The following is a 9,581-nucleotide window of genomic DNA, read 5'->3' on the forward strand; positions in this document are numbered from 1 at the left end:
CCGCGGTGCATCCAGACGCTGGGCGCTGGCCGCTAGCCTGCTCTGCCCACCACTGAGAGGGGATCTGGGGCTGGGGCTGACGGCGGCCGCCTGGTGTACCTTCCATGCAAAGCAGTCCCCAGACTGAGTGTTGAGAGGCTTGAAAGATGAGATTTCAGGGAAACCGAGGCACAGCAGCACCGTCTCTGATCTCCGGAGGCCAGAAAGACCAGAAACAAGCCTCCACTGGAACGCCAGTCCCAGGGGGCCATCCCCGCAGGAGGAAAGCTTTCTGTCCTCTGAGCCTGTGTGCTCCCCGGCCCCTTCACCCTCCCCACTCTGCAGGCTGCTCTCACTCACTGGCCACCTCCCTCCTGGACCGGTCACTCCACAGCCCCTGTCAGGGCACTTGCCACTGCCCGGGACTAACTTGTAATGAGCCTCTCTCCCCACAACGAAGGTCCCAGAGGCCTTTGCGTGAGTCACATCCCGGGCTCCTAGGGAGAGAGTGAACCGGTGGGTGGATGGGGGACATGCGGGGTCACGACAGGAGGGGGCTGAGCGTGGCGGGAAACTCTCGGTGGGTACGGTCGCTGAACCGCATCAGGCCGTAGGGGGGCAGCAGCCAGGGGCCCTCAGCGTCTGTTCATAGACACAAGCCCAGCCGCCTAACCGGCTCTGCCCGCCAGCGCCCGGCCCAGCCCTGATCTTTGTCCTGTAGGCCGGCAGCTGTGACCCCTCACCCCAGATGGAGAGAAGCCCATCCACCGTCCACTGGGGAGGGAACGGCTGCATGGAGAGGCAGGGAGTCCTCGGGAGCCGTGGCCTCTCCTCGGTGGGGCTTCTCTGTTGGGGGTCTGGGCATTTCCAGCCCGTGTGTTCCACAGTCTCCTGAATTCTTCCCAACAGCTCCTGGGTGACAGTGCCCCACGCAGGACGAAGCAGACGGGGAAGGAACCATCTGGTCTGGAGCCCATGCTCGTGAGAAACCCCTGCTGAGTCCACACCTGGGCCTGGAGAAGCCACAGGTGGACCAGGTACCTGGAATTTTCCGGAGCTCGGGCGGCGACCACCAGGTGGCAGTGTGGGGACATCCCGCCAGGCATGGCCTCTGAGCGCCTGTGGGGCCAGACCGACCCTGGGCGGGATGCCAAGGAGGATTACGGAAGGTGACCTGCTCTCCGTGGGCAGTGGGCCGGCAGACCTCCCACACCAGGCTTCGGGCAGCAGGACTCGGGTAGGACACGCCACGGTACATGCGTTCCTGGGCCGGGCACCTGAGCGCACCTGGGACAAAGGCCAGGCTCCACCTGGCTTTCTCTTTGCACCCAGACGCTTGCGGCTACAACCGCCACAGTGCTGTGAGGAAGCCCAGGCCACGGGGGGAGGCCAGTGTCCTGCTGCGGCTGCAGCTGACAGCCAGCTGGCCCTCAGAGGTGAGCTTGGCCCCAAGATGCAAGCCACCCCCCACCCCGCCCTGCCCAAATCCACGAACCAGGTCAGTGCTGCTGTGGTTGGACATGCCACTAAGTCTAGGACCACAGGTACCACTGAAACGTGTCTGCTCCCCACGGGGCCCCTCCATGCACCCTTCCCATGTCTGTGCCCGTCCCACAGGGACCCTGTGTTGTGTTGTAAGGATTAAATAACTATACATGCTTGCATGGTGTCCCCCAAACACGCGTGTCCCCTAGAATCTCAGAATGTGACGTTACCTGGAATAAGGTAACCTCATCAGTGCAGATGAGGTCATCCTGGATGAGGGTGGCCCTGGGTCCGATGCGCCGTGTCTTACAAGGGGAGGAAGCAGACACAAGGGAGGCAGGCAGAGTCACCACGTGACCCGGGGGCAGAGGTAGGAGGGATGCGTCTACACGCCAGGGAACAGCAAGGCCGCCTCGAGCCGGGAGGGGCAGGAAGGACTCTACCAGAGCCTCCAGATGGAGCGAGGTCCTGCCTACACCTTGATTTAGGCTCTGGCTGCAGAACGGCCGCAGGGACGCCCACACGAGCATGAGGGGCCACGGAAGCATTCGCTGCCACTCCTCCTGTGCCCACGAGAACTCTGCCACTCTGGATTCCAGGTGGGATGAAGTTACAATAAAATGCCACCTGCATCAGGGTCCAGCAGCTCCCAAAGGGAAGCACCTAGAAGGCCCCTTCCTCCCCAGGGGTAGATGGAAGTGTTCTCTTGCTGGGTTTCCATAGCGCCTGACCCCAGCGACCCACGGGGAGGATGCCAAGCCCTCGGCCAGCCCATGGGGCGCACACTGCCGCTGGCCAGTTTCCCAGACGCCCACACCGAGCCTGTGTCCCAGCCTCGCAGCTCGACCTCTCGGGTGGGCGCCGCCCCAGAGACCCCACCGCGGGCTGGCTGGCAGCCCCCCCCCCCCGCCCGGGCCATCCCTTCCTGGGGCACCATGGAGGGCCCTCAGCCGCCACCTGCATCTCCAGAACCGAGCTCAGAGGCCACCCACTCGCTGGGGAGACTTTGCCAAGTGGGGCCCAGGGGGGCTGGGCTGCAGCTGTTTCAGGGGCTTTTCTTCCAGAGCGAGGCCTCTGAGTCTCACTTCCTCCCTGCTGTTGGGAGTTTTGCCAAAGGCATTGAACACAGCCCCGCCTCCCGACCTGCCCCCACCTCCACAGAGCACAGCACCGTCCTTCGGTGGTCCGTGCCCAGACAAAGCCCGCAGAAGCCAGGGGCCGTCCCCGCGTGCGTGCAGGTCTGCCTGCTCCAGCATGTTGTGTACACGCAGGCCTACTCCTGCACAGGAAGGCCTGCCCGGGCCAGGTCACCCAAGGTCCAAGGTCGGGGGATGTCTGTCCTGCCAGCTCCCAGAGTCCCGGGCTCCGTGCCGCACAGCCCTGCATGGCTCACCCCGCCGACCGGCCAGGGCAGAAGCTTCTCCAGCAGGCTGGGGTGGGGAGGCCAGCCACGGGGCCTGCTGGCACGCACGCGCCGCCTGCAGAGACCTCCCTGGTCTCCCTGGCCTCCCCCGCCTCCGGAGGCATCTGTCTCTCCACAGAAGGAAGGTCCCACTGGAGGACGGGCAAGAACAGAAAGGGAGAGGAAACAAAACCTCCAGAGAAACGGGGCACGTGCATGGGAAAACAGCCTCCAAGCTTCCCCTGGCAGCAGCCTCCAGATCCCCGCAGGCCCAGCGTCCTGCCCCAGCCCTGGATGGTGGTGACAACAGCCCTATTCACTGGCAGACACTCCCCATTATGTGCTTCCCTTGGGATTAACTTGATACCCTATGCGGTCACTGCAGGAACGGGTTTGCCATCGTCAATAGCAGTGATTTGCCCCATTTTGTGTGTTCCATTGCCGAGCTGTGGTCACGGCGTGAGGAGGGGCTGGCGGGAGCCGGGGGAGCCCGGCGGAGTGCTGAGTCATTAACCGTGCGATTAACGGTCCTCAGCAGGGTGGTCACGAGACCCCAGGCCTGGGATGGGTGGGCCTTCTTGAGGTCCGAGGGTGGGGGCCCCACTCTCAACTGGCAAGGCATCCGGTGGGGGCCTCCCAGGAGCTGGATCTGAGATCAAGGGGCCCTCTGCCTGCCCTCCTTCCAGGTAATAACCCCAACTCCCCCAAAGGCAGATGGGATCCAATCCTGTGGTTGGGGCATTTATTTTTATTTTTATTTTTAAAGATTTTATTTATTTATGTGACAGAAAGAGAGACAGCCAGCGAGAGAGGGAACACAAGCAGGGGGAGTGGGAGAGGAGGAAGCAGGCTCCCAGTGGAGGAGCCGGATGTGGGGCTCAATCCCAGGGCTCCAGGATCACACCCTGAGCCAAAGGCAGACGCTTAACGTCTGAGCCACCCAGGCGCCCCAAGTGGTTGGGGCATTTAAAGGTCCTTTTCTGAGGTATCTTCCCCAGATTTATTCCAGGACCCCCCCCCCCCAAAGCTGTAGGCTCTGCAGGGCCACTGGGATGGGTCCTTCCTGGGTTGGCTGGCGCGTGGCTGGTCAACATGGGATCCACCCTACTGCCCAATCCATTCTCTGTCTTAGGCCACCCTGCTGTTGGGGAAACACTTTAGGGCTGCCTCTCCCAGACCCCTGTCCACTGTTTCCTGCATTGGCCAGCCAGTCTTGGGGGCGTCCCCTCCCGGGTCCCCAGCCCGCAGCGGCCTCGAAGAAGGAGTGCTCACTGCAGTCTGCTTAAGGAGAGGCGAGACCTCGCACACTTGCCCATCTGGGTATCCCAGAGCCCCTGGCCTTGCCCGCATGGCTGTAAATCTTCTGTTTATAAGATTTCTTTACTTCAGTTCTTTCCTGCGGGGAGCCTGGCCCTGCCTCCATGGACAGCCGTGAACCCAGAGCACGGGCCAGACAGGAGAGGTCCTCACTGAGTCCTCTCCCTGGAAACCTCATGGACGTCCTCTCCACTCTGCACCACCACCAACACCCATGCCATTGTCAACAGCACCCCAGATGCCAACCCGGAAGCCTCCATCATCACCACGGCAACGTCCCCAGCGTGCGAAGTACAGCGTCTGTGGACTGGCCGTATCATCCGCGGGGCCCAGCGCGCAGGGAAATGGTGCCATTATGGGCCCCAAATGGGAAGTCTCTCTTTGAGCCTCCGTCCCTGTCCACTCGTCTGCTGGTTCCCACCTGGCATTTGATGCCTTTCTCACTAAATAAAAATTAAAATTACTAGCATGAATTTTGCTGTGTTCGTATTAGGTACCGCCCGCGTTCAGTGCCCATCTGGGTGCGTGGCGTCCACATCCCGCATCACCAAAACCCCGTGGATCGTCTTGTCCGGCTCGTCCCAGACGGCGCCTCCAGCTGCCGGAGAGAAAACGCAAACCCGTCCAGGGAGAGGACCCCAAACTCGGAGCCCGTGTGAGGGCTGTTGACAGATGGCGAGTTTGACAGGAACCGTGAGGCTCAGCAGGCCCGCAGGTCGGGACACAGAGAAGAGCGCGCTCCTCAGGGGCCCAGAGGGGAGGCTTGCTCAGGGTTGGAGGCGGGGGTGGAGGGGGCTGGGTGGTTTGCACACAGATGGAGCCCCTCGGGCAGGTTGCTTACCCCCAGCCCAGGAATTGGCTAGTCCCGGGAGGGGCAGCGCCTCCAGGGGAAGCGAGCGCCGCCCCCCCCATGTCCACAATGCAGGGACAGACGATGCAGCTAGTGGACGGAGAGCCCCAGGCAGGGGGATCTCTGTGGGACCCATGTGGACCCTCCCACGTGGGCCAGCCCTGGGACCTGACAATCGCCTGCCCACCCCCCACTTCCCGGTCCGACAGCCGGGGCAGGACTGGGGGAGTCGGACAAGGCGTTCCCCCCCCCACAAGCCCACACCACCATCCACAACAGATGGGTGACCCTGAAGGAATTTAAATCTCCCCATTGGGACATATGTGGTTCCTGAATGAGGACACAGTGTTCTGGTGACCCCCGCCAGCCCTGCCGGCAGCCAGGGGAGGGGCAATGCAGGAGGAGACAGTGCGGGAGGGGGGAGCCCTCTCCCTGTCGCTGTCCCTGACCCCTCTGCCCACGCTCAGGCCCCTGCGGGGGAGGCCAGCCAGCGTTTGGGACCCGGGGCAGGGGAGATGGTGGTCAGGAACCTGTTCCCAGGGAGGGCCGTGCCCTGGGCAGACCCTCCTTTGTCCCATTGGACTTCATCACAAAACAAACAGTTCTCAAGACTTGGACCAGGGGGCATTAAAGTACAGCAAGGTCTCTTCAAGACGGGCCTTGCACTGCTCCCAAGGGGTGGCTTTGCAGAGATGGTTTGGGTCAGGGATCCCAGGAGAGCTGTGCGTCCCTGCCACGGAACAGCCGTGCAAAGACCCTGTGGTTGCAGGGGGGAGTGAGCAAGGGGGAGGCAACAGGTGTGCCCGAAACGCAAATTGCACGGCAGCTGGCAGGGAGTGGAGTCAGGGAAAGGCGCCTACGAGTGCAATGGGAAGGGTCTTGGAAAGAGACCGCAGCTAGGCAGGAGAGGGGCCTGCTGGCTGAGCTGGGGTGTGGACAGGAAGCGCCTTCCTAGGAGCAGCGGCCCGCCCTCTGGGAGGGTGAGGGGGGCTGGTCACAGGTCAGAGGCGGAGGCTGCACCCTGCAGGCCTGGGAGAGCCCTCTTTCCGCGGCTTGGGCTTCGCTTCTCTCACTGAAACAGGAAGCGAGGTCTCAAGAGAGAGTGGGGGCGGGGGCAGGGGCGGCGGCCACTGGATGAGAGAAGTCCCTCTGTCCAGCGGCCACGGCGCAGCCCAAAGAACTCACGGGAGCTCCGTGGCCTTAAGCCCAGAGGGAGACCCGGCAGCGCTGATGTACGAAACAAAGGCAAGAAGAATAAAAAACTGAGGGCGCCTGGGTGGCTCCGTCGTTGGGCAACGACGTCTGCCTTCGGCTCAGGGCATGACCCCGGCGTTCTGGGATCGAGCCCCACGTCAGGCTCCTCCCCTGGGAGCCTGCTTCTTCCTCTCCCACTCCCCCTGCTTGTGTTCCCTCTCTCGCTGGCTGTCTCTCTGTCAAATAAATAAATAAAATCTTAAAAAAAAAAAAAAAAGAAGAAGAATAAAAAACTGAATTTCCTTACTGCGTACAGCCCCTCGACAAGCCCCGGAAACGGACAGAGAGAACTTCCTTTAGGGACTCAACGACCTCCATGCGGATACTCTGCTAAGGGCAAAGGCGAGCTTAGCTTAACCTTAGCCCGACCCCCACGATCCCGTAAGTCGACTTTAACACATAAAAATCCCTTTGGAAACGTCCTTTATCTCTAAACCCCCCTCCCCAGATACGTGTTGGCCATCGCCCCCAAGCATATGGCCATCGCCCCCAAGCATATGGCCCACCCATCTACATCCGAAGGGTCTCAGGACTCAGCTTTTCTTAGCCAGTAATGAATGACCTTTCCCAGCAGCCCCCCAGGGTCCTGGAAATACCTGGAGCCTGCGCTACCCCTGAGCCCCTCCCACTTGAAAGTATATTCCGACCGCTCCTCCCGACCCCAGGCCTGCTCTTCCGCCCGCAGGTCCTATCCCCGCTCGCGGGTCCTGTCCCCGTGCTTGAATAAAACCACGTTTTTGCACTGAAGACGTCTCCAGAATTCTTTCTCGGCCTTCGGCTCTGAACCCCGACATTTTCCTACATCATGCACCTCACTTATTTTCTCTGCAGTGACTCAGCTGAAAGATGCCAAGAGCGGGAAAAGTGCTGCATTTCACCAGAGTCAGATTTTCAGTAGAGCAAATGAAGAGCCTCGGGAGCCCAAGCCGGAGACTAGGCCGAGGGGGCGCGGCCTGGGGGCAGGAGAGGAGGGTCGTTGGCGGCGGTGGGACAGGCACCCAGGTGGGTGCTCGAGACAGGTGCTGAGGGACCCAGTAGAAACTGCGAGGATCACCGCCTTAGACCCCGAACCGGCCCTGAAATGGCCAACAGGCGGCTCATGCCCCCGGGTGAGTGAGGACGGGGAGCTGCGCCTCCGGGGAATGTGTTTGGGCGAGGACGAGCCCAGACTCGGGGAAGGCTGTTTCAGCCCCGTTGTGGCCGCACCTCACGACACTAACCGTGTTGTTGGGGACACACGCGCTGCCCTGCTCCTGCCCACACCACCGGGGAGACTGCCAGGGCGCCAGCCGCCCACGAGGTCCGGTCCCCCGGCCAGGAAGAGTCTGAGGAGCGCGGGAGAGGTGGTGGCTGCCCCCGCTGGTGGCGGAGAAACGGTGGGGAGTAGGGGCGTCCCCTGGACCCTCCTCAGGCCCTCCCAGGGTCAGAACTGGGTGAGGGCAGACCCCATGCCTGCAGGCCAGCGAGCTTGAGGCCTCCATCAACCAGATCCTGGGGCACACGCGGATGACTGTAATTCCTTCCCCGTCACCTGCAAAGTTTGGGGGGCACCAGGACCACCCCCATTTCTGACAATCCTGTGTAATATGCCTTCTCTTTGTTGCCTGTGTCCCGCACGGAAGCAGCCACTGCCACGGTGGGCAGGGGTGTCCCGTGTCTGCAGAGGGCCGCTCTGTTTGCTCTGGGGGGGGTGCTAAGGATTGGGGGGGGCAGAGAAGGCGGTGGAGGACTCCCCAGGTGACAGGCCCACACCCCGTCTCCTGGGGGCTTGCTAAAGTCCCGCCTGGCATCCCCGCTCAGTGTTCTGGTCTGGGCTCCCCTGTGGCCACGTGACCCCCGCGGAATGGGCGCCCATGGAGGAACCACAGGACTTCAGGCGCTCGCAGGAGCCTGTCCCGTGTCTGGTGGGATCGTGGCTCAGGATCCGAGGCTGTAGCAGCGCCCCTGTGGGAGGAGCTGGCGAGCGTCGGCCCAGCGGCCCGGTGGGGACCTGCAGCAGAGCCACTGAGCTGCTGTCATCCCCAGGAGACCTGGTAGCCTGCTGCCTTCTCGCCAGCTCTGCCCACGGGAGGCACAGCAAGGGGCGCTGCTTCCTGTCAGTGAGGCCCTGCTCCCTGCACAGCCCCGCCAGCGCCCCGCGGCCCGTGCCCGCCCCTCTCCCTTCCCCGGCCCCGGGCAGGCCGTGGCTACCAATCCCCAGACACCTTTCCCTTGGCTCCCCCAGCCCTCCTGGCGCCAGGTTCCCTCTGAACCCCTCTGAGGCTCCGGGCGGACGCGGGATTCTAGCTGCAGCTCCTCTAACGCTTGCCCTGAGCCCCGAGGTCCCTGCACGCCTGTCGCACAGCCAAGAGCCCAGAAGGACCCAGACCTGGTCTCCCGGCAGGCGCAGCCCCAGCCAGCCCACCCTCCACTCAGGCCACCGGCCTCTGGCCCTAGAAACGGCCAGTACATGCTCCTCGTGACCTAACCCCCCGGGAGAAGCGTCGCCCCACCAGACCTGCCAGAAGAATCGATCATTCACCTGCTGGCCCAGCTGCCCGGCGCCGCTGCTGGAGGTGGGATCCCCCGTCTGCCCCGGCAATGTTCCAGCTGTGGCCTGGCATCCACCGTGCTCTGCTGGCCCCAGAGGGCAGGGCTGACCGAGAAGCCAGACGGGGCTGACCGAGAAGCCAGACGAGGCTGTCTGGGAGCAGCGGAGTCTGGCCTCAGAGGCCACGGGCTCCCTCGCAGTCAGCTGCTGACACCGGGCATGACTTCCAAAATTAAAACACAGCTGCTTCCTCGCAGCGAGGAGCAGCCGGGGCTGCCGCGGAAGGACTTCCAAACCAGGGCCACCTGAACGGGGAGCCCCTGGGCTGTGTGAGGGGCTCAGACCCCCGGCCCCACTGCACAGACACCGTCTGGCAGGGATAATCGCAGACCACCCCGTGGGAGGCCCCCGGGAGCTGGGCCAGGCCTCACTGCCCCTGGGGCCCCCGCCCCCGAGCCCAGTGGGAAGAGCCCCATGAGCTCCTGCAAAGACGATGCTCCCGCCTGGCCCGGCCTGCTGTGTGGTCCTCCCTCCACCCAACAGAGGCTCTCCAAGGGACCAGACAGGGCGAGCCCGTCCCCACCAAGCCCTGTGTCCCCAGCCAATGGGGAGGAGGGTGAGCCTGGCGTGGCGGCCAGGGGGCAGCGGGGCATCCTGCACACGTGCTGGGCCGTGGGCACCCCTACTGGCAGCCTCCAGGGCCTGCCCCCACCCATTCTGCGCCCCAGGACCACACGCACTCTGGCCCCTCCTGCCTACTGGTC

At 63.3% G+C, this 9,581-nt stretch overlaps 1 long non-coding RNA gene across 1 annotated transcript; it reads left to right on the plus strand.

Annotated features, from left to right (window-relative positions):
* The first annotated feature begins 766 nt into the window (after positions 1 to 766).
* LOC130542454 (uncharacterized) lies at positions 767 to 4,656 on the plus strand. Its single transcript, XR_008957016.1, has 3 exons — positions 767 to 1,415; positions 1,953 to 2,063; positions 4,414 to 4,656. It is a non-coding gene; the product is annotated as an uncharacterized LOC130542454 (long non-coding RNA).
* Positions 4,657 to 9,581: the final 4,925 nt, after the last annotated feature.

Source organism: Ursus arctos, unplaced genomic scaffold (genome assembly GCF_023065955.2).
Source record: "Ursus arctos isolate Adak ecotype North America unplaced genomic scaffold, UrsArc2.0 scaffold_34, whole genome shotgun sequence".
Classification (NCBI taxonomy): Eukaryota; Metazoa; Chordata; class Mammalia; order Carnivora; family Ursidae; genus Ursus; species Ursus arctos.